The sequence below is a fragment of the Ranitomeya variabilis genome, chromosome 7 (genome assembly GCF_051348905.1).
Source record: "Ranitomeya variabilis isolate aRanVar5 chromosome 7, aRanVar5.hap1, whole genome shotgun sequence".
Taxonomy (NCBI): Eukaryota; Metazoa; Chordata; class Amphibia; order Anura; family Dendrobatidae; genus Ranitomeya; species Ranitomeya variabilis.
Genome location: NC_135238.1, coordinates 39,313,595 through 39,339,505, shown reverse-complemented (window position 1 = coordinate 39,339,505; position 25,911 = coordinate 39,313,595).

The window sequence follows — 25,911 nt, the reverse complement described above, 5'->3', positions numbered from 1 at the left end:
ACGCACATGCTGCTTTATTTTTCCTTGCAAACTTGAACCTTCAAAGCTTTTTTTTTAAAGTGTTCAGCATGTCATTACTCTCAGCGTTTTTGTAGCATTTTTCACCCAATCAAATGAATCGGCAAAAGCGCATCAAAAAGTATGCAAAAATGTGCATATTTCATGCAGCATTTTTCTTGCCAATACTCTGGCTTTTGCAGGAGAAAAATCTGATGCAAATTCTAACATGTGTGCATACTCATAGGCACATTTGGGCAGCGGCGGAGCAGTGGGTCACAGGAGGCAGGCGCTGGTGGCTGCGGATAACTTCTGTGCTGGCTGCTAAAGAGAAATGAATATTCACTGCATTCCGCGCCCATAGGAGTGGAGAGCAGTGAATATTTATTTCTCTTTAATAACGGACACACTGTTAGCCAAAGCAGTTGGCTTCCTGCAGCTGAGGGGGCCATGCATACCAGGATGGTGATGAGGTGACCATATATAGCAGGAAAGGGGATATTAGTAGTGAATTGACCACATTTTTTCCTTCAATTTTTTTTTCTAATTTCCTCCTCTAAAACCTAGGAGGGTCTTATGGTCCAGTGCATCTTACAGTCTGAGAAATATGGTAATACAGAAAAACTATGATTTGTAAACTGTCAAAAAAAGTTAAGTTAAACTTCATACACCTAGAAAATAGAGATGGGCAAGTCGATTCTAAAAAATCAATTTCAAGCAGCAATGTGAGCAGCCTCTTCTTACTTCAGCACCCATAGTATCTCTTGTATTAGATCAGATAGACAGGGTGGACAGCAGTATGAGCAGCTCCTTCTTAGTTCAGCATCCATGGTATCTCCAGTATTAGATCAGAAAGACAGGGTGGACAACAGTGTGAGCAGCCTCATCTTACCTCAATGCCTGCAGCATCTCCAGCAATAGATCAGAAAAACAGGGTGGACAGCAGTGTGAGCAGCTACTTCTTAGTTCAGCATCCATGGTATCTCCAGTATTAGATCAGAAAGACAGGGTGGACAGCAGTGTGAGCAGCCTCATCTTACCTCAATACCTGCTGTATCTCCAACAATAGATCAGAAAAACAGGATGGACAGCAGTGTGAGCAGCTACTTCTTAGTTCATCATCCATGGTATCTTCAGTATTAAATCAGAAACACAGGGTGGACAGTAGTGTGAGCAGTCTCTTCTCATGTCAGCTTCCCTGGTATATTCAGTATTATATTAGATGGGCAGAGTGGAAAACAGAATGAGCAGCCTCTTATTTTCAGCATCCCTGGTATCTCCCATGTTAGATCACAAAGACAGGCTGGACAGCAGTGTGAGCAGCCTCTTCCTATCTCAGCTCCAGTGGTGTCTCCATTAATAGATCAGAAAGAAATGGTGGACAGCATGAATAGCTATTTAAAGATATTTAGAAAATGAATTCTAATGGTATTTCCTTTAGTTATTTATTTTCTGGAGAACCCCTTCAAGAATTAAATTGACTGGACATTATCACACAAGAAGAATTATCTGTATATTTCAGAACTGATTAATAATATCTACTCTTTTCTCCATTTTTGTGCATTTGGTCATCCCCTATGTCTATGCCCTGAGGATGAGAAAAGATTGTTAAAAAAAAGTAAACAAATCGTTAAGTAGAAATGGCCTTGAGTTAATGAACTGGAGTGAGTTGAGTCAATCTTCAGTGTTCATAGGCCACAGGGGAAAACCCTCCTGCAGTCTGGCCATAAACAGACCTACCATATATAAGTTTATAATGGAGCTTTCTTTTGTGAACATCTAAACTGTTAATGATTTGATAAATAATAAAAACAGGCTTGCCTATAAAACATAAGCTATTCTTATTCTTGGTTGTGTTTGGTTAACTGGTTTCATGGGCTTCTTGTGCCATCATTAAGTACCAAATCCAATATAACCATACAGCAATATTTTTTGGTAAATTGATTGCAGAAGTATAATATAAAAAAATATTAGCAATAAAATAAAAATAACAAAAAAATAATTATTATCATGTACGAACACACCCGATGAATGTCATAAATCAGGGACAGTAGTTATTACATTTCCACTTTTTTTCTACTATTTCAAATTGTATGCTTTTCAATGGCTGCTATCAATATTGTATGCTTGCCTCACATTGCAAGATAAACCTGGTGACAGAATTCCCTTTAAAGGGAACCTGTCAGTTGGATCAACCTTCCTAAGCCTTCTATATGGCCACGTAGGTGAAAGAAAATTGAATAAAATGATAGTTTGATATTTGCAATCCGATGTTTTGTCTCAGAATAATACACATTTTTATTAATATGTAAGTTATCTGTTAAGATCTATAGGCCGGACATAGATCTCCCTGAGAATCTGCCTCCCAAACTTATTGTGAGACATGTATTGACTGACAGTCTGATTTCACAGTGATAATGCCCCCTTTCATTTACAATAATTTCTGGAGGAAGATTCTCGGGGAGATCTATGTCCGACCCATAGATCTTAAAAGCTCATTTACATATTAAGAAAAATGTGGATTTCTCTGGAATAAGACATCGGATCACAGATATCAAGGTATCATTTTATTCAGCTTCCTATGACCTGCATGCCCATATAAACGGCAAAGTAGGGTTGATCCTATTGACAGATTCCTTTTGATACAGTACGTTACAGTACTATTATGAACAAAATTGCCAATATTTATGAAGCAGACATTATGTTACTTTTCTGTCTCATACCAGTTAATATTCCTCAATAAATATTTCCAGGAAAATTTCTTGTTATGATTAGGAACATTTGACCATCAAAGTCCGAAGTATAAAATGCAGAAAATGCTACAGATGTCTACAAGATGTTATTCTACTGTCTCAATAAAATTATGCAAGACCCTCTGAATATAGTCGATTTGCTCCTTTTACATGAGCAACCACTGCATACAAGTCCACTTCATTTATAGCTCCTCGGACTCACCACATTTTGAGGCAAAGTGCTTCATGTCTAGAAAAACACTAATGTCTTGTACATGAAGTCAAATGAGTCCAAGGTATTTGTGTGTATGTGGGATGTGTAGGATCGTTTTCTAATACACATTGGTGGCTATATATACATTTACTTTTAGAAAATAGCAAGGTAATCCAAGGACTTGGAGAAATGTGATTCTTTGCTGAGATCGTAAACATCAACATTGTGAAATATTCCAAATACATTGACTTTTAATATCATTATTGTTCTATTTTATGAGACTGAATCAAGAATAAACCTGGATGTAGACATTCAAGATACAGGAACATAACCATGGGGTCACCAGAGCAACATCTTGAATTAGACCCTGCTTTAGTCTTTGCTTCCATAACCACAAAACAACTGCAGGACATAAACAGTAAATCAAACTATAAGTTAAATTGTATTAGCCATAACTAATTTTCTTATTGGAGTTTTTCAACATTTAAATCCCCCTTTTTGTAGGTCATGCTGATTTGTGTCTCAAAGCTAAAGGTTGAATTTGATGACACCACATCCCAGTGCCATAGAGTTATGGAGCCCTGCTTCCTGGAAACCTTCTGTAGTGTCCAGAAGACTTGGAACTCGGGGTTCAGAGGTCTCTCATTATTCTTGTATCCTCTCAAACATTCCAGAAAAGTTGTCTTTTTGTCCAAAAATAAGGCCAAACCTATTCACGGGTTATGTGTGGTATTGCAGCTTAGTGTCGTCCATTTCAACATAGCCGAGCTGCAATAACAGACACAGTATATGGACAATTGTGATGTTTCTTCAGCAAACCAGCCATGAGTTCTAAAAAGGTACAAACCATTGAAAGAATGTAGGTAATTTTGGGGCATTAAACATAAAAAGGAAAACTTTGACTTCAAATAAATTATTGTTTTCAACATCTTACTCTTCATCTAAGACCTGGGCCACCTTAGCCTCTATGCCTGCTACTATTATATTTACAAGGTCTGTACAGGTTGGCATACACTTTAGATATCGTTCTATTGTGTACAATGTGTTGTCCCTGAAATTAACAATATTGAAGGAGTTTAAAGCCAATTGTCCCACCCACTTGTCTCCATTGGAATAAATAGATCTGCTAATGAAGGACGTGACTGGTTTCAAAGCCTAAAGCTAGTCATACACATTAGATGGCTGTTGGCTGACTGAAGCTTCGGACAATCGTTCAGTCAACAGACCTCTCAGACAATTATCGCATATACAGAAATGCTCATTCAGCCAAGCGCTATGAGAGAACCCTTGAGAGATATGTCTGACAACGGTTTATCTACAGGAGAGCAATGTGATTTGCAGTCCAAAATCAAACATGCCCGATCAACATCTCACCTGTTGATCAGTTGTCCGCATCATTCATACACATTAGACTGTTGGATGAACTTGTCGATATCATCAGGTTCGGTTGAGTGTATGGGGGCTTTTACTCCAATGAAAAATCTACTTTTCGATAAGCAATCCAGTTTCAATTTCTTCAGGGTTGTCCATATCATGAAGACTCATGGTTGTTCATTATCTAGTGCTCTTCAATTTAGAGCCTCCACAAACCAACTACATACATTACAGTTTTGGTCTCAAGAACAATCACAGAAAGTTACAACATATTCATTCTGTGGGTAGCGTTTGTGATGAAGGAGATGTCAGGACTAGAAGCTTTAGGAGCCCCAGACTCTGTCCCGTCAAAGATGCTTGTGCAGCAAAGACCTGTCGTGCAACCCGGTCTATCAGTATGGGTTTGTGTAAGCTGTCCAGGAGGAGTTATTAGCTACCTGTTGTAGCCAATGGGACAGCACCACATTCTAATTAAACTTCTAGTGTAATGATGAGAGGTGTTAGTTATAGTTTTCACTTATCTGGTTCACTCTGGCTTCCTAGCTATTACAAAGCTTGCTTCTTGACCTCGGCATGTGTTTTTGCTTTTCTATTGCATTACGATTTTTGTCCTCTTTAACTTCTTGGTAATGAAACCGGGTTATGATCATCTTCTGCCACTCACTCCAGCTGACAGTAGTCACTGACATAATCCTGGGGGCATGGTATAAATCTAGATGCTCATATAGAAGTTAAAGGGTGAAAGCCAACATTCCTCTGGAATCTACTAGATGGAGTGGTTTGCGCAAAGCTTGTCCATGGCAGCCCCTTTAAGAGTAACCAGCCATCCACCAACATCCATTAATGGTCTACAATTGACATTATTGCCTGGTTGAGACATAGAGAACCAATTGCCTGTTTCAAAAACAATTGCTTTACTCCACGTTAGTAGCTGGTCACAATTTATGAAACATTGCTGACTACTGGGGTTAAAACAAAGGTTTACACTGTATATTACAGAGCCAGATGATTATATTAGGACTGTGAGTACTTTGGAGATAGGAAATCCAGCCTGGAAAGTGCTATCTCCATTGTTATTGAATTATATGAACCTTTTCCACAGTTCTTTCTCCAACAGTAAAGCAAGAAATTGAACAAATGGCCATGAAAAGTGCCTTGAGGGAAAAGCGAACACAAAACTCTTTTGTTCTGGGTTGCAAAACTCATCACTCTACTAGATGGCCATTAGATAAAGTTGGGGAAAAATGTTTCAGGATTCTATTCTAGTGGCCACATTGATAGTCCATGGCTGCCGGATCAGAGCCCTGTGTATCCCCCCTATTAGTCAGCATCCCCAGCATCTCTTCTGAATAGCATCCCGGCATGATATCATGTGTGAGTTAGGCTTATAATAATATCATGTTGGGCCTGCCAATGCTAACGGGTAAGTAGAGGCTCCCAGACCTCTGGTCTGGTTGCCACAAACTACCAGCTTGGCTGCTGAATAAGGGTCCTGCAAATCGTTTTTCTCACATCTACCATTTGAAGTTTTCCAAAAATGTTGTCACTTTTCTACATGGATTATACCTGGTTTTAGAGTTTAGCTCTATTCAATGAGCCTGAGTAAGACCTCTTCAATCTTATATCCTTTAGGACAGTCTTTTTGACATTTTATACGTACAGTCTACATATGATATCTCAACTTTTTTACCAATCTGAGAAAAAAATGAATACAAATCTTTTGTAATCCTCTGAGTCATTTTTGTATATAATATCATACAGCATATACGTTGTACGCAAACTGACGAGAACTAAGCTGCCCTAGTAAACCCTCACATTTCGGATTAGTCGAAAATACTGCAAAGCTTTTATAAATATAATATCATTAATGAATCTAGGGTAATATAATGCTTTTTTGTCATCTGCTGAATTATGCAGTCCAATGTTTAATCCAATGCTTTAATCACTGATGATTTATAATCCTAAATCCTATATAATTGGGAACAAGACAATATCCTATTTCATATCCAGCTGTGAGGTTCTTATGTACAAGACATTTTATTAGGCATTTTGTTATCTTGGATACTTCATAGTGTTTGTCCTTTGCAATATCAAACAAAATCTATTTACTCTGCTGATCCAGAAAGTATATAACGATCCACTTGTTTTTTTTAAGCAGCCTTTTGCTTGATCTCGAGCCATGGCAACTTGATGGATGAACGATATGTAGGAAAATTGATCGTGTGAAAATTTAGATAGGTCCACCAGAGTCATCTCCGACACTATCTTGATAACATTAAGCCGTTGGTTTGCTGGTTTTCCTCTTCACATTGTTTGTTCGATTCTTCCAACCATGATGTCTTTCTCCAGGGATTGCTCTATTCGTATGATGTGTCTAAAATAGGCAAGTCATAGCTTGGTGATCCTTGCTTCGAGCAACATGTCTGGCTTGATTTGTTTCAAAATTGATTTGCTTGGTTTTCTTGCCATCAAAGGTATTGATAAAATCCTTCGCCAGCACCACATTTCAATGACATTGATTCGTCTTCTGTCTTGTTTCTTTATCATCCAGGTTTCACATCCGTATGTTACCACATGAAAGACCAGATTGTCACGGTTCCACACCTCAGGGTGCCTGGGATGCAGTTACTGACAGCTCGGCAGTCTAATCTGGTATAGGGGTGTGCTTAAGCTGTCAGTACTTTGATTGACAGCTTGGCCATCCAATCTGGTACAGGGGCGTGCTGAGGTGTCAGTGTGTTGATTGACAGCTTGACTATCCAATCTGAGACAGTGAGGCCATGGCTGTCTCCAGGTGTTCACTATTCCAGGTAATTGCCATGCTTCTTAACTGAGCTGTGTCTCCCAGAACTCTGTCAGACATACATTCAGCTCATGAGGTTTGTGCTTTCCTTTGCCTTGAGTTCTGTATGCTTGATCTGTTGCCTGACCTTGGACTTCGTTCTGACCATCTACCTGTTTACCGCTTTCAGCTCTGATCCGTTATCCTCCCGGTACTCTTACCTCGGAAAGTTACCTGACTATGCTTTTGTCTGTTCCTTCTGTTTATGACATACCCTCATGGCTTCTGACCTTGGACTACTTCACCACTCTGACTCACGGCTTGGCTGTGAGAAGTGACTAGCGTCACACAGAATATGTACAAGCAGTGTCTTTGTCATCAGTGTTATGTTCCTCGATTTGAAGACCTTGACCAGCGACTTCAGTGCTGATTTGCCCATAGCTTTTATCTTATTGATTTACAGTGTTGCCGCTGCATATTGAGCGATCGTCAATTCGAGTAGGTTGAAGTCCTCTTCAACTTCCAGTTCATCGCTGTCCATCTCAAATGTGTCTCAGTTGTACCTGGTAGTAGTCAATATCTTAGTCTTCTTTATATTATGTAACAGTCCCATTTTCAAGCTTCCCATCTTGACACTCCGTAATAAGTCCTTTATTCCATCTACACTTGCTGATGTCAATGTTATATCATCTGCATACTTAAAATTGTTGATTATATGTTCAGCAATTTTGATTCCTTCTTTTTTCAGCCTTCCTGAAAATAGCTTCTGCATTTAAATTGAAGAGAAATGGTGACAGGATGTAGACTTCTCTGATGCCTCGCTCCACTTTGAACCATGCCGTGTCACCGTGTTCTGTTCAGACTGTTGCTTCTTGGTTGATGGTTTGGCACACCATATCCTTTGATATGCATTCTATAATATTTACCTAGAATGAATAAAGGGACAAATTACAGGACACAGTTGTACAACACCAATATCAACTGTAATAAGAATGCAACTTGTGCCTTGTGTCATAAGCGACAGCTCCTTTATAGGGGTCTAAGGGGTAACGTTTCTCCTTATGGAGAGTGACATACCAGCTGGCTTGTCAAGGTAAGGAGGCTTATTCGCCGTGCAATGCTCCTCTGGGAATTTAAATATGCAAATTGCCTCTGCTGAAAAAAAGAGGACTTAACTCTATAGCGCCACCTATCGCAGACATTGAGAATTGAGATACTGATTTGGCTTTTATCCTAAGTCATATTGCACGACTCGTTAAAGGGTTGATTGTGACTTGTAGGATCGCTACTTCCAATAGGTGGCGCTATAGAGTTAAGTCCTCTTTTTTTCAGCAGAGGCAATTTGCATATTTAAGCTCCTTTATAGAGAATATAACGAAGATACTGAAAATTTGGTACACCTTTACAAAAATGTATACAATGAGGCAATTTTTAAAAGCCGTCTAAAGCAAAAGCTGACTTCTTTGTCCATACCAACTAATAAGAAAGAGCTCAGCTTTCATTTCACCAGAGCAGCCTAAGAAATAAAAGCTGTGCTGTGATTTGTTGCCACGGGAAACAGACCCAAGTATTCTTTGAGACCATTTTGATAAAAGAAGCCCTCTGTGTGCACAACAAATGTAAATGATTAAAAATATTAAACGGCGGTATATTATTTTTCCAGTGCCTCTTTGGATCCAGTGCAGGTCTTCGCTGGCTTTGGAAAGAACGTTTACCCTTTTTGAAAGTCACAGCCGTCTGCACCCTGTAAAGCCCTCTATTCACATTAAACTAACATTGGCTGCTCCCACCAACATTGACACGTTTGGCCGGTACTCTAATGTGTATGTGGCGCTGGCTGACGAATTCTCGGAGGAGATGTCGATGGGGCATGTCTGTCTTCAGAATGCCTGTTGCTTGTTGCTGACATTTTGCATATCAGTCTTGAACTTTTGGCTTGTTGGTGTAAGCTAAATTTGCCTATTGAAAAATTTTGCTCCTCTTTGGGCTGACATTGGTTTAGAAAATTACATTTATGCCAGTCAAACCACCACAATACCACATGATCTCTGTACGAAATACTTTCACAAACGATATAGAAACAATAATGTTCCAGAACATCATATGATGTTCATTCTAAATTTGCCTGTCATAATACTTGCTACGGACCTGTTGACATATAGCGCTTTCAAAACACTTCTTCCTTCGAAATTTTCAATTCATAAAAAAAATACACTTCACAAACCAGGAAAAGAATCCACGTAGATGGATTTTAGAAATCCTATTCTTTTGCTGTTTTTGTAAATCACTGTTTTTTGTTCCCTCTTGAAAAACTGTGAGTGTACGGCGTTGAAACATGTTGAACAAAAAACCTTTTTATCAGTATCATTGTTGAAGAATCGATTTACTCTTACGTTTTTCATCCAACTGGACCCAAGTTTTCAAAAATGTACAATGTGTGGTTATGTTAGTGGCTTTTTGCATTGTTTTGCCAACAGTGAATTGCTAATCTAATAAATAAAAAGAACAAATAATTCTAATATATGGATCATTAATTGACTTGGGAACAAGCTCAGTTCCAACTTGTCAAATGTCTCCTTTTTAAGTCAAGTCATCAAGGCATTTTACGACCAGGGTAAACTTTTTTGTTATGGCCTTGAGGTTCTCTATGAGCCTCCTTTCCGCAGAGGTTGGATTGTCTAAGTATCTCAATTTTGCCCACAACTCGTCAAGCATCCAAAGACTTAAGCTAACTGTAAACATGGAGTCACAGTGCAACGATTTATCACGAAGTGGTCATATGAGTTCATAGAGTCAGTACACTTGCGGTGTTTACTTTGTGGGCTGATTTTGGCTCCCACATTTCTATCCTTTATCATCACGTGGTTTTCGAAAGAGAATCTGTATATGTAAATAGAACGCACTATAATGCTACTCTCTTTTCTTTTTCCAGTTTATTTTCCATTAGTAAAAGTAAACACAGAATGCTCGGGTTCATTCGGGTTGTTGGTTTACGGCTTAAAACTGGAAAATGTGATTTGGCCTGAAGCAATGTCCTCACTTGTCTCGCCACCTACAGTGAGAGCTGGGGAAAAGCATATCCTGGAATACTTAACATGATGTAAAATATACCGTGCACTCGGCACGTCTCTGCGAATGGAGCTGTGAAAGGGTTATAGACAGAGAATTGTAAATGGAAAATAGCCATCTATGTGTGCGATGTACACAGAAGAAGAGAGAGGAATATAGGGCAGAGATAAAGGACGAAAGCTAAAACCATTTTACATTCCCACACATTACATTATGCATATGTCCATATATGTTACCCGTGATATTTTACAGCTTTTGGACCCATATACAGCTAAGTAAGCCATAATAGCTAATAGAAATGAGCACATTTTTATAAATCCAATATCATTCCAATTAATCCAAATTGACCAAAAAATTTGATTCGGACCAAATTGATTTGCACTATAGTCTACTCACAAGGCGCAGAATAATAAATAAATGGCCGGGAAGGGGTTCAAAAATAATTAAAAAAAACACTATACTTACCTGACCTAGACCCACCTGTCCTGTCACAGCACTGGTCTTTGCTTCGGATCTTCTGAATTCCAGTATTTTGTCTTCTCTTTGGGTCTTCTGCTGCTGACTAGGCTTTACACATTTACGCGGGCTGTGTCCATCACATTGTTACACATCGAGCGCTATGTTACTGCATAAGGTCTAGTCACGAAGACACCAAAGACCTAAACCCACCATTTTGCTGGATTAGTTTGAACTGAGTCACAAAAAAAATAGTTTTTGGCAAATCCAAATTTTTGGGTAAAGTCATGAGAAATTCAATTCCATTTCTATTTGAGTAGTTACATGCATATAGTTCAATAAAATATTTTATTACCATCTTCCACAATACAGTGTTTGGCAGACTGGAACATTAGGATGTCAAATATCCTCTTTATTTTCTTTCTGTGTAACCACCTGTTACTTCTGGTACTGAAATGATTAAATGAAATTGTAACTGCTATGCAATGTACCGCTTCCATGCCCCAGATGCCACAGAGATTGAAGGTGAGAGGATGTTTTCATATTCAAATTTTCCGGCTGCGCCAAATTTTTCCAAACGTTAAATTTATGGCAAGTAAATTTGTGTAAATCTTAATACTAGAAAACTTGTAATTAGAGAGAGGAAAGAGAGAGCTCTGCTAACCATAAGGGATTACACATTACAAAAGAGGGATAGAGAAGCCCACTAACCATACGAGCTTACACTCTAAAGATGAAAGAAGACTACTCTGATCATAAGACCTTACACTCTACAGGAGAGAGAGAGGACCCTGGTGACCATAAGAGCTTACACTCTACAGAAGAGAGAGAAGACCCCACTGACCATAAGAGCTTACACTCTCCAGGAGAGAGGACCCTACTGACCATAAGAGCTTATACTCTACAGAAGAGAGAGAGAGGACCCCGCTGACCATAAGAGCTTACACTCTACAGAAGAGAGAGAGAAGACCCTGTTGACCATAAGAGCTTTACACTCCACAGGAGAGAGAGAGAGGACCCTACTGACCATAAGAGCTTACACTCTCCAGGGGAGAGGACCCTACTGACCATAAGAGCTTATACTCTACAGAAGAGAGAGAGGACCCCACTGACCATAAGAGCTTACACTCTACAGAAGAGAGAGAGGACCCTGCTGATCATAAGAGCTTACACTCTACAGGAGAGAGAGGACCCTACTGACCATAAGGGTTTACAGTATATAGAAGAGAGAGAGAGCGGACCCTGCTGGCCATAAGAGTTTACACTTTACAGAAGAGAGCGAGGACCCCACTGACCAGAAGAGCTTACACTCTACAGGAGAGAGAGAGAGAGAGGACCCTACTGACCATAAGAGCTTATAATCTACAGGAGAGAGAGAGGACCCCACTGACCAGAAGAGATTACATTCTACAGGAGAGAGAGGACCCCACTGATCATAAGAGCTTACACTCTACAGGAGAGAGAGAGGAACCTACTAACGATAAGGCTTACACTCTACAGGAGAGACAGAGGACCCACTGACCATAAGAGCTTACACTCTACATTTACGAGAGCGGACCCTACTGACCATAAGAGCTTACACTCTACAGAAGAGAGAGAGAAGACCCTGTTGACCATAAGAGCTTTACACTCCACAGGAGAGAGAGAGAGGACCCTACTGACCATAAGAGCTTACAATCTCCAGGAGAGAGGATCCTACTGACCATAAGAGCTTATACTCTACAGAAGAGAGAGAGGACCCCACTGACCATAAGAGCTTACACTCTACAGAAGAGAGAGAGGACCCTGCTGATCATAAGAGCTTACACTCTACAGGAGAGAGAGGACCCTACTGACCATAAGGGTTTACAGTATATAGAAGAGAGAGAGAGCGGACCCTGCTGGCCATAAGAGTTTACACTTTACAGAAGAGAGCGAGGACCCCACTGACCAGAAGAACTTACACTCTACAGGAGAGAGAGAGAGAGAGGACCCTACTGACCATAAGAGCTTATACTCTACAGGAGAGAGAGAGGACCCCACTGACCAGAAGAGATTACATTCTACAGGAGAGAGAGGACCCCACTGATCATAAGAGCTTACACTCTACAGGAGAGAGAGAGGAACCTACTAACGATAAGGCTTACACTCTACAGGAGAGACAGAGGACCCACTGACCATAAGAGCTTACACTCTACATTTAAGAGAGCGGACCCTACTGACTATGAGAGCTTACACTCTACAGGAGAGAGAGGACCCTACTGACCATAAGGGTTTACAGTATATAGGAGAGAGAGAGAGAGGACCCCACTGACCATAAGAGCTTACACTTTACAGGAGAGAGAGAGAGGACCCCACTGACCAAAAGAGCTTACACTCTACAGGAGAGAGAGGACTCCGCTGACCATAAGAGCTTACACTCTACAGGGGAGAGATAGCACTCTGCTGACCATAAGAGCTTACACTCTACAGAAGAGAGAGAGGACCCTACTGACCATAAGAGCTTACACTCTACAGAAGAGAGAGAGAAGACCCTGCTGACCATAAGAGCTTACACTCCACAGGAGAGAGAGAAACCTACTGACCATAAGAGCTTACACTCTCCAGGAGAGAGGACCCTACTGACCATAAGAGCTTATACTCTACAGAAGAGAAAGAGGACCCCATTGACCATAAGAGCTTACACTCTACAGAAGAGAGAGAGGACCCTGCTGATCATAAGAGCTTACACTCTACAGGAGAGAGAGAACCCTACTGACCATAAGAGCTTACACTCTCCAGGAGAGAGGACCCTACTGACCATAAGAGCTTATACTCTACAGAAGAGAAAGAGGACCCCATTGACCATAAGAGCTTACACTCTACAGAAGAGAGAGAGGACCCTGCTGATCATAAGAGCTTACACTCTACAGGAGAGAGGACCCTACTGACCATAAGAGTTTACAGTATATAGAAGAGAGAGAGAGAGAGGACCCTGCTGGCCATAAGAGTTTACACTTTACAGAAGAGAGAGAGGACCCCGCTGACCATAAGTTTTTACAGTATATAGAAGAGAGAAATAGAGAGAGAGGACCCCAATGAGCATAAGAGCTTACACTCTACAGGAGAGGGAAAGAGAGAACCCCACTGATCATAAGAGTTTACAGTATATAGAAGAGAGAGAGAGAGAGAGGACTCCAATGAACATAAGAGCTTACAATCTAGAGGGCAGAAAGAGAGAGCGAGAGGATCCTGAAGACCATAAGAGCTTACACTCTACAGGAGAGATAAACAGAGAACTCCGCTGACCATAAGAGGTTACACTCTACAGGAGACATAGACTTACCCGGTGACTCTGGTGATGGAAAATTACTCTACCATACAAACTGTGATCTAGTGGGAAGCGCTGATCTGCGATGACCTAAGTACTGACCACCACTGTGCATGTTATGCCTAGATTTCATAGATGCAGAGCATTGTGAAAAGACCGACACAGCCACGCAAACAATAGCCCACTCTCTAATGCTTTAACAGTGCTGAAAATGGTACAGGGAACATTTTTTTTTTTGCAAGCCACAAATCAAATCTCAAAGTGTTTTCTCAAATTCAATTGAACCTGAGAATTTCAGGAATTTTGGCTCAAACTTAATGATCGATCAGCTCATCTTTAACACTGACTTATTTCACATTTTAGAAAGTACCACATATTTAATAGAAAAAAGATATAGAAATCTGTCTTTCTCCATCTTTCCTCTGGGTTCAACATATCCTCAGATGTATCGAGTTGACCGTTTTTGAAAAAAATTCATGATTTTTAAATTTTCTATCAGGAAATGTTTATGCTATCTGTATCTACAACCACAAAAGAAAAAAAGGTGTACCAGTCCTAGTATAAACCACAATCAATTTTATTTAATTTAAACAATAAAACATGAGACAAATCAATCAGTGACAGTATAGGGTTAAAACCGGCGCACAGGCCGTGGCTGCAACAAGGGGAAAAGCACGGCACCCATCATACAACCATAGAAGTGAAGGCTCAAACTCATATACAAAACATCCACAGGCGAGCAGTATATGTAAACTCCATAGTCCAGTTATCAGAACGCATGTGAACGAAACAGATCAGAGAGCCAGAACATACCGATATAAGTAGAACAATGGATGTACAGCAGGTGCCGTGACGTCCCCCTCCTCCCGACGTACGTTTCGGGTATCCCTTCCTCAAGGATATCCCTTGAGGAAGGGATACCCGAAACGTACGTCGGGAGGAGGGGGACGTCACGGCACCTGCTGTACATCCATTGTTCTACTTATATCGGTATGTTCTGGCTCTCTGATCTGTTTCGTTCACATGCGTTCTGATAACTGGACTATGGAGTTTACATATACTGCTCGCCTGTGGATGTTTTGTATATGAGTTTGAGCCTTCACTTCTATGGTTGTATGATGGGTGCCGTGCTTTTCCCCTTGTTGCAGCCACGGCCTGTGCGCCGGTTTTAACCCTATACTGTCACTGATTGATTTGTCTCATGTTTTATTGTTTAAATTAAATAAAATTGATTGTGGTTTATACTAGGACTGGTACACCTTTTTTTCTTTTGTGGTTATATCATTATTTGGTGTGTCCTGCACACTTGTTTCCATTTAGGTTTCCCTGCATGGTACCATGGTGGTTCTATTGTCTGGGGGCCTTTTATGCTTTCTACAAATTTATCTGTATCTACAGTATATGTGATCATTCAGTACTTGTTGTATGAAGTGCAGCCTATTCAATTGTTTTGCAAGCATGTAGTGGTAATGTATTGAAATGGTATTCTTGGAAATTGGGATCCTGAATGGAATTCATGGAAAGATAAGGGTGAACATGTCAGTATGTTCATCAAGAGATGGGAGTAGAGATGAGCGAATCAGGCAAAATTCAAACTTGATTGTGAAACCACTGATTTTCCAAGGACATATGATTCGCAGAGAAGTTATTCTCCACAAATTTGATGTCCCTTATTATGTTCTGGGGTCTCTCCAAACCTCATAGCAAAACAGACGTAAGATGTAGTAAAATAAATACTCTAACTCATCTTACCGCTTACCTCTCTTGTCCCTCTGCTTCTCAACATCACCCATCCTATCTTTCCTGGATCTTCTGATCATTGCTTCTCGCATAGAAATCCATGTGCCTCTCAAACTAGGCCAGGACCTATGCCTGTATATAGGCCCTAGATAATTTTTCACAAACACTTAAAAGGTCACAGCATCATTGCATCACATGCTCTGTAACCTTGGGCACACAAACGAAGAACAGTCCCAGGCCTATCACAGGAGGCCATGACTTCTGGTTCTGATGAAGATTTCATCACGAGCAATATCAATTAGGCGAGGATCGGAGGTGTGACGGTGAGGAGTGAATGGGCTAGAGAGTTAAGAGATAATGTGAGTATACGGATTTTTTAATCATTTTTATGGCCCTTTTGGTCCAGAAAAATGCTGAATTTGAGTAGAAGCAAATTTCAAAGAGTTTACATTTTTGCAAATGTGGATTTCTGAAAAATACAAGTAGAATTCAATTCCACTTGAATATATTTTCTCATCTTTAAATGGTATATATACAGTAGGTATAGATAGTGGGTCAGACAAAACTTTGCTCCTTTATATTGATCCAGTGGAAGGTAACAAAAAACCTATAACGATGTGTTCATACATTGTATCCATAACTGTCATAGTTTGCCTGGGATGCTTAGGCCTGGAGCTGCTGGGGTTAATCTTGGGAGCCTCCTTTTGGTTTCAGTGAGGCTTTTTATAGCTTCTTTGTGGGTCTAGGCGTCGTTGGTTATACTTTTGCCCTCGGCTGAGTACTTCGAGCCCTGTGTGCCTGTGCCTTTGTGCCTGAGTCCTCTTCTGTATGTTTGGTTTTGACCTAGTTTGTTCCCCGTTGTGATTTAGCCTACTGGTTCTGTACCTCATCTGCTTCTCTGGTTTCTGACTTCGGCTGTGTCCTAGGGCTTGCTACTTGTCTTTTGATTCAGTACTTCCTCGTCTGACCTGGGTTCCCTGACCCCGGCTTGCTTTGACTATTCTTCCCTTGTGCCCTTCCCTCTCTGTTTTCCCGTGGTTACCGTTCCCCTCCAAACCTACGGTGTTTGCTGTGCGCTCCACTGTCTACTCCAGCAGCGTTGCACTAGGCCCCGCCCCCTTCCCTTGTGACCTGCGGTCACATGATAGCAGGTCCTGTTCCTGCTTTCTAATCACTCTCCCGGCTGCTCTGCCTGCACTGCGGCACCGCTGTCGCTGCCCTCAGTTCCTGGACAGCGTGGGAGCCACCGTCCGTCCTGTGGCATCTGTGACTCTGACCTCCCACAGCTCGGACCGCTCAGGCTCCTGATGAGTGTTCGCTTGGCAGGTCCTGATAATAATATTTTTTTTTCTACACAATCTCGGTAAAACATATAATTTTACCACAATTATCCAGTATTGCAGCAAAAAATTTAATGATTCTTTCGCGATCAAAATCGAGGCTAAAAACCATAATATACAGCAAAAAATAGGAAAGAATGCGGCAACACTCACCGGACCTATGATACAGACTTGTCCTTTTATTGAAGAAACTGTGAACACATCTTGACGGCACGGGGGAGACAACAAATGAGACAACGACAAAAACCATAATATAATCCCAACCTAATGCTTGAACCAACTTACCTTAAAATGGGAACAAATTCCCCTCTGATGCTCAACAAACTGGATGAGAATTCAAACAAAAATTCTATATATTTTCAAAAGCACTGATATTATTTTGTTCTAAGAAATCATCTAAGTTTTTTTAGAAGCCATCGACGATTCCTGCTGTGACCAGCTCCTGAGGTGACTATTTCCACAGATTTACAGTTCTCATGGTAAAGAAGACTTATTTCCTCTGAAGGCTAAAACTTGTTTCTCTAGGCAGCTGGAGTGAACCCTTTTTTAATTATGAGCAATTTATATACAGTGCTTATACAAATTAATCATATCCCCTCCTACCCTCCTAGGCATCTGTTCTCAAAGCTAAAATAAATAAATATATATATATATATATATATATATATATATATATATATATATCCTCATAAATAAGATCCTCCATTATCCTTGTTAGCTTAGTTGCTCTTCTTTGCATTTTCTTAAAGAGAACCTGTCACTAGAAAAAATGCCATTAACCTGCAGATATAGATTTAATCTGCAGGTTAATAGAATTATTGAGACCTGTTTTCCCCTATTTCTGGTCTGGTCATGTCAAGAGTTAACCTTTCTCAGCCTCAGTCTGGTCTCAGGCTTGCTATTTATCCCTGTGTCCTGCAGACCATGTCAGTTATAGTTTTTGCCTAGTGCTGATGTAGCTGAATGATGGCTCTGATTGGTGCTGCTACGTTTTCTGTCTGAACCCGTGTCTCTGTTTTCCCCTGTTCCCATCTTGATTCAGTGTTTCCCTTTAGTGTGCAGACTCCCTGGTTTAGACTTGGCTTGTATCCTGACCTGTTTCTGTCCTTTGTCTTTTGGCATATACGTTCCTGACTGTTATGGACCCCCTGGCTTGTCTCTGACCGCAAGTTTGCTTATTTCTTTGGTATTGCGCTACAGTCTATGATTTGACCCAGTTTGTTTGACTATTCTGCAGCCACCTGTGGTAGCCTCACTGCTGCACTGCAGGTCAGCTCTGTTTAGGTGCAGACCTGCTTCCTCTCTTCTGCCATCTAGTGAAGCCTACACCTACCTGCATTGCAGCAGCATGACAGACTGTAGATTTATCGATTTGAACCAGGTAATCCTTTTTGAATTCTAATTATGGTTGTTAGTTTTTACTCTCAACTTTGTACTGAGTATATTTGCTGACATGACATTTAAGATATTCTTGTACGCTTAGCATGGATAGATGTACAGTATGTCATAATGGACTTCCATGAATGAACACAACAGGGGTTATATGAGACATATATAATGCTACAGGATACTAATGTTGGGGCTCTTCACTTGTCATCCACACCATTTGAGGGTCACTACTTTCAGAAGCTGACGATGTAGAAAGACTAAGTGCAACATGAAGGGATGAAGGGAAGGGAACCCAACACTAGGGAAGGGGGGAGTGGAGACCATTAGGCAGATCTAAAGTCACCCTGTCTGAACCTAATTCATGTCTGACCCTGGCAATACGCCATGCTTAGTAAAGGATGGGGTATAACTAGTCGATCCCCACTACCACTAAAGACAGCTGGGATAGTTAAACAAGGGGAACACTTATCTTGAGTAGACTCAGAGATGTAACACAGACGTCCTAAGCAACACCAAAGAGGAATCAACTGGGACTTGAGTATCATCCTTTTTTGGTGGTGTTGTGAACAACAGTGATGATAGGTCGCATTGTTCTCTGCATATATGGATATTTAGCTTTACTACTATGATTTCATATAAAATGCGGATATGACTTATAAGTTGCTATCTAACAAATAGGAAGGTAGCCAAATGCTATAGCGCCAAGCCTCAACAGGGGGATATACACTCACCGGCCACTTTATTAGGTACACCATGCTAGTAACGGGTTGGACCCCTTTTGCCTTCAGAACTGCCTCAATTCTTCGTGGCATAGATTCAACAAGGTGCTGGAAGCATTCCTCAGAGATTTTGGTCCATATTGACATGATGGCATCACACAGTTGCCGCAGATTTGTCGGCTGCACATCCCAAAGATGCTCCATACAAGGCAGGATGGATCCATGCTTTCATGTTGTTTACGCCAAATTCTGACCCTACCATCCGAATGTCGCAGCAGAAATCGAGACTCATCAGACCAAGCAACGTTTTTCCAATCTTCTACTGTCCAATTTCGATGAGCTTGTACAAATTGTAGCCTCAGTTTCCTGTTCTTAGCTGAAAGGAGTGGTACCCGGTGTGGTCTTCTGCTGCTGTAGCCCATCTGCCTCAAAGTTCGACGCACTGTGCGTTCAGAGATGCTCTTAGGCCTACCTTGGTTGTAACGGGTGGCGATTTGAGTCACTGTTGCCTTTCTATCAGCTCGAACCAGTCTGCCCATTCTCCTCTGACCTCTGGCATCAACAAGGCATTTCCGCCCGCAGAACTGCCGCTCACTGGATTTTTTTTCTTTTTCGGACCATTCTCTGTAAACCCTAGAGATGGTTGTGCGTGAAGATCCCAGTAGATCAGCAGTTTCTGAAATACTCAGACCAGCCCTTCTGGCACCAACAACCATGCCACGTTCAAAGGCACTCAAATCACCTTTCTTCCCCATATTGATGCTCGGTTTGAACTGCAGGAGATTGTCTTGACCATGTCTACATGCCTAAATGCACTGAGTTGCCGCCATGTGATTGGCTGATTAGAAATTAAGTGTTAACAAGAAGTTGGACAGGTGTACCTAATAAAGTGGCCAGTGAGTGTATATATATTCTTTCAGGGCCCAGTTTAAAATATATTCTGTGCTTATTTTATTAAAACACCATAACTTTGCAACCATTAAAATAAACATGTTGAAAGTGTGCCATAACAACCCAGGGAACAGTTAAAAAAATGCAAGATGAATTAATGCAGCTTGCAGAATCCAGTAGTTTTCCATATGAAAGCAATTAATATATTATAGCCGGTGGTTATTTTACAGCTTGGACAGCAGTGAATGCTTCCACACATTAGTAATAAGCAAATAAAATATTAATGGCAATATGTATCTGGAAATGCAAAACAAAGAGATATTATTCCCTACAGATAATACAGCACAGCCATTGTGATAAATTTATCCTCATGGACTCAGATGGCTCCCAGGTATAACGCATCTATCTTATATGATTATTGGGTTGCATCATGGACACATTACAAGTTGGATAATGCGCTCTGAGTATAAACTTCATCTAAAGTATGGTGGCTCAGTGGTTAGCACTGCAGCCTTGCAGTACTGGAGTCCCGGGTCAAATCTCACCAAGAACAACATCTGCCAGGAGATTGCGTGGGTTTCCTCCCATACTCCAAAGACATACTGATAGGGAATCTAGATTGTGAGCACCATTGGGGACAATGATGATGAAGATGATGTCTGTAAAGTGTTGCGGAATATGATAGCGCTATATTAGCAATGCATAATAAATAAATAAAGTCATACTTCACAAGTAGATAGGATTGAATATTTTGAAATTTGAATTTTCGAGGTTGGACAAATTTTTCAAAAAAATAAATTTTCATCGCAACACTGCATAACCATTAGTTGCCCGCAAAATCAGTGGGTAATACTCTGAGGTCTCCTAGAATGGTATTGAACCTCTTTTGATTTATTTAACAGAAGGACAACCTTAGGGCTCATGGAGACATCCATGTAAATCAGACTGATCAAGGACCTCCATTCACGGACTGGCCGAGGGTCTTCAGGCCAAAACATAACAGTGTTATATATTTCTATGAAGCTGCAACACTCAAGTCTGGATGCCCATGGCCAGTCCGTGCATTGTGGTTCTTGATTGGACCGATTTGCATGGACGTCTAAATGCGCCTTTAGTAATATCAAAGGGACCTCAACCTATCCGGCTAGGGGAAAACAAATGGTAATGGGTGGTAACTAACAGGCCATATAGGCACACAAATGTTTAATGGTTTTTTAAATAAAAAAAACTATCCCTCTTTGCCTTTTTTAGTCAGGTACACCATTTTGTCATTGCCTATACGTCCATGAAAATAATATTTCTAGCACAAAACCCAACTCAGATTTTAAATGCCTAGGCTTGTGGACTATGCAAAACCTGATTTACCATACATGTTAAAATCAATAGATGCAGGATTTTGGACTTCATGATGGCCATCTATTTTTGTGGCAACGAAAAAGTGTCTGTGTGTCCTATTACCTTTGGATGGTACCTTCCATGAGTATCATGGTATCCAGGCCACGGGAAAACAGAGACTAAGTGTCAGCAAATTGTGATCCCATTGTCTTTCAAGAGAGAATCAGAGCACACTGTGAAGAGAAGATGGAGAACAACATTTTACCATCTTCTTCATTGTATCAATGCGCGGAAGTCGGACTAGACTAAGATGTCATCTGAGTGCAGGCTAATGATTTGCCTGCACTCATTGACTTGTTATCCCATAATCAGATCAAACTCAGACATGCAGCGATTTTTTTTCTTGGACCTTTGGAGGCCCCACTTGGATGGAAAATATGGTGGTGTGCACCTGGTCAAAGAATGAGCCATTAGTAATGTTAATTAAATTAGCCATTGGTGGTGGTTAATATCACTGCTTTTTGAAGATATATCCGACAGCATTAAGGCAAGTAGATGGATCCTAAGACCTGCTAAGACTCTGTTTACACTGCATTTCTGCAGTGTGTCCTGGGCTTCTGTCTGATTCCCCTAAAAATGGGCGATGTACTGCAATCACACAAACAGAGTTGAAATATTGGAGTTAATGTTTTTTCTCTGAACATTTCCATTTATTCAGACGGGCACAGAAAAGTAGTTGATGCAGTATTCGGTTATGTATCACAGCTGTGCATAATATACAGATACATATAAAGTCCCTGACCATAATTGCTGCTGTCAAAGGGTGGAGAGCAGCTTGCAGAAAAACGTCAATTCCAAGGAGCGGATCATGGTCTCTTCCATGTGAAAGTATGGCACAGAGACTGCTTTACTCAATAAATAATAGCAGCTAGGCATCTTCTTGTGAGTGCACATGATTATTTTGCAGAAGGAAGTACAATCTAGGTTGTCCGGCATCGATTGTGTTGACTAAGGACATATGAGAATTCGATTTCCACACAAATGGGTGACTGAACACGTTTCATGGCCACACAAACTGGACACAATGTAGAAAGAGCAGGAAAAGCAATATATGAGGATGATGATGGTGATGATGACAGTGACCAGGTATTACTTGAGCATACGGATTGGCTACCTCAAAAGACAATCCGGAGGAGAAGAATGAGAAGAGCTTGAGCTTTGCTTATTTTGAGGGTCAGTTTGCTTTCCCCACGTGAGCAGGTAATGTGCTGCCAGAGAGTTCCTAGTAGTTTCCTTCAAAATTCGTTCACATCACCTAAATATGATAATGATGCCATGTCTCTGTGTGATGAAAGAGCATCCGGGAATAAAGTACTACCAATCTTCTAGAAGCCTTGCTTTCTGGGGTGTTTCAGTGGCACTTGAAGGCTTTGTCAACTCCCCTTTTTCTAGGAGCCTCCTGAGTTCCTGACATTCCAACTCCCTGAGGAAGCATTTTGTGAAACACACATTTGAGAGTTAGGTGGTGGACAATATGCATTGCTCATGGAGATTTCCGGTTTGTGTTGATTCTTCACTATCATGTATAGATTATGTATACTATTTCATTATCATGTATAGATTATGTATGCTATTACATTATCATGTGTAGATTATACTCTTCGTGTAGGCAGATACGTATATATATAAGGGGTGACATATGATCACGTTCCTCGCTATTCATCTCTGTACTTTGCTGATGTATGCACTATGCACTTTATAATTGTTTATCCATGAATAAATCAAGCTTGTCCTAGTTTATTTTGTCTTATTATTATTTCATGCACTGCGCACTTTATCTTGATTTACATAATATATTTATTTATATTTTAGTTCTTTTGCCGGACGATTTACTATATATGTTTTATTATGTTTATTATTAGTTTTATCTTTTGGCGCTGTGTTGCTCTGCTTTCATGATTTTAATTGTCCCTTCTCTTTATATCTTTTCAGATTTTACATTGTCTTGTTCCGGGTTTTTGTTGCCATCAATAACATTTATATTTTAATTAGTTGGTGTTATTTGATCCTTTCTGGATTTTTTTGTTCTAGTTTGGTCCAGTGGATTGTCTGATTATTTCACATACTCGTCTCTCTTTAGGTTCTAATTGCACAATAGCAGTCAAGTATGACTAAAGTGTCATTTACATGTCATCTCTATGGGTGTGGTTTTGCTAACCCATACTTTTTTTTAGCTCCAGGTTGCTGCTTTGACCTGGCAAAATTAGGATTTCTGGCAAGTAAATTTGCGGACAGTGATTTAGTGATCCAATCTCTGAAATCATTTATCAGCTTCAAACCGTTATGATCATGTAATCTATTCCCTCTGCAGCTGATTTATCAGAAAAAAAACTTTCTGATCCTTTATCTATGTATCAAAGATCACAGCCAGAATGAAAAAAAATAGGGGCACAGAGGAGGCAGTTTTACACCATATAGTGTATTAAGTGACATAAGAATACTACAGATAGCTAAAAAAAAAAAAACATTGCAGTTGGGGGGACTTATTACCAATATTGAAGTGGAAACTAAAGTGTACTTGCAGGAATAACACTATTTCTGGCTACTATATTGCTGGTATCCTGCATTTTTACCAGTTTTCCTCTCTGTAGGCTTTATCTATCATTTCAATTGCCTTTGAGCTAGTGGATGGAGTCATTCTTCTATGGTGTCTCTTATATATTGCACACATAAATATGACACATTTCTGCTCTATTTTCTCCACATAGCGCAACTTTTGAAGCAGAAATAGCACAGAGGACATTTATATACAAGTACTGAGCAGTGTAGTTATGAATCCAGCTCTGTGATGAGAAACCACTTTCTAGAATGCAGCAGCACTGTCTTTGTGTGTCTATGCCTCTCTCTTACTTTGCACCTCTCTTCTTTCCTCTCCATATATTTTAATTGGCAGTTTTAGTCTGATGTCACAGAGAGTGAACATTCTGTCTTGTTTTGAGCAAGATGAAATTAAGCCCTTTTTTTAGAGGGAATATTGCGTTAAGAGAGCAAGAAAGGCGAATAAATGGCTCATAAGTGGAGATAGAATCCTATATGATAATATCTTTTTTATATTTCCTTGTACCCTTGATGTATGAAAAATTTGATGAAATGAGATTGACCATTAAAAACATCAAGCTTTACCCCAGCTACCTCTCTACTTGAAGGATTAAGACTTAGCTACTAATGATGAGCGAACGTGCTGGGATAAGGTGTTATCTGAGCATGAACAGGTGATGCTCGAAAAATATGTTCAAGTCCCTGCGGCTCCCTGCTTGTTGGGCAATCCCTGCATGTGTTGTGGCTGTCTATCAGTCTTGAGACATGCACCCACGGGGACTCGAATATATTTTTCGAGCATGTCGAAGTCACTCAGTTATCACCCAAACATGCTCGGTTAAGACCTTATCCCAGCACGTTTGCTCATCACTATAAGCTAAAAGCCACTAAATCCTAACGTCTCGAAAGCGAAAACCTACAAAATTCAGGTGTTCCTTAGTGATCAGTAATAAAGTAATTAGTGATGAGCGAGTATGCCCTTTACTAGAGTTTTCCAAGCTTGCGCGTGTGTTCTCCGAGTATTTTGGGCGTGCTCGTAGATTATGTTTGTGTCCCCGCAGATACATGATTTGCAGCTGTTAGACAACCTGAATACATGCAGGGATTGCCTGTTTGTTAGGGAATCCCCACATGTATTCAGGCTGTCAAGCAGCTGCAAATCATGCAGCTGTGGGAACACAAACATAATCTACGAGCATGCCCAAAATACTCGGAGAACACCCGAGCATGGTCGGAAATCTTGAGTAACGAGCACACTCACTCATCACTAAAAGTAATGCAAAAACACAGTCAGTAAAAGCATAAAATAAGTCAAGTATGTTTTGATCATTTTATTACTACTACATAGTGATCCTAAAAAGACATAATTGTCACATGTATGCTGCATTTTTTTTTTTCATTATATGGAAAGCACAAGGTCACATATTGTCAGAAAATGACTCAAAGATCCACGAACAGCATACAAAAGAACCATGAATAATCAGTTATCTGTATAAGATGAAGGAGATAAGAAGTAAAAACTCTAATTGCATGAATTTCCAAAACATTACTTGCAGTGCTATAAGAGCTGTACCCACCGTGGTGGACCCCAGGGCTTCATATATTTGTGCTACGCAAATGAAATAAGTGCATCGATTAGCATCATGGAGCACATCACTAGGTCTGTACATTCTTTGCTTAATGGAGATATTATTATGGTAATTCTTCACGAAGAGGTAAGAGATTGTGAAGCACGAGGTATGCTTTGAGCTCGTTCATGTTGATTCATCAGTCATTACAATTTAAAATGACATGGCTGCCGGAATATAGCTATAATGTATGGTATAAAAATAAGTAGGAAAATAAGACAAAGAGGTAGGATCCTCAACAGACACACAGCCGATTTGGCTTTCAGTACTATCTCTACTCTGAAGACGCCCGATTGCATACCTTCTTTTGTGACCAACATTACTACAAAGCACTAGAGACTGTTCGTGGTCTCTAATA